Below are 557 nucleotides of genomic sequence, written 5' to 3'. Positions count from 1 at the left end.
AGGACTTTTTTTCTTAGTTTTTTACTCCTCTACACGCTCCCGAAGTTTTGCCATTTAATTTGGAAACACCCTGTATAGCTACTTACATTATAAGTGAAGTTGATAATTATATTATCATTAGTGATAATCTTTTATCATCCCAATAAATCGACGCACCATTACCTGATACTGATAAATAACAATTTATAGTTATTAATATGAATCACTCAATTAATTAATTAATTCCAAAAAACTTAGTAATACCTGCGTAGAATTATTAAAATGTATCACACAAAGTAATGCACACTTTATCAAAGACATATTTTTCTTTCCTTTGTTCGTTTTAACGCTAATAACAGTTAATGTGAGGAAAGCTAGGACGAACTGCGAGAAACTGTCTCGTATATTCTGACACAACGTATTTATATCGAAGGCTAAAGCGAACATTATATGAATTCAAAACAAATCAATATCATACAATGCCGAGCAAGGAAACATATGCTTCTGGAAATTTTTGAGTGTCAATCTGCTTGTTTAAACCGTTTTCTTGTTTTTTGATAAAGATCATCTCTGATGTT

Source organism: Trachymyrmex cornetzi, unplaced genomic scaffold, assembly GCF_001594075.2.
Source record: "Trachymyrmex cornetzi isolate Tcor2-1 unplaced genomic scaffold, Tcor1.1 scaffold612, whole genome shotgun sequence".
Lineage (NCBI taxonomy): Eukaryota > Metazoa > Arthropoda > Insecta > Hymenoptera > Formicidae > Trachymyrmex > Trachymyrmex cornetzi.
Note: the sequence above shows the minus strand (reverse complement) of the source record.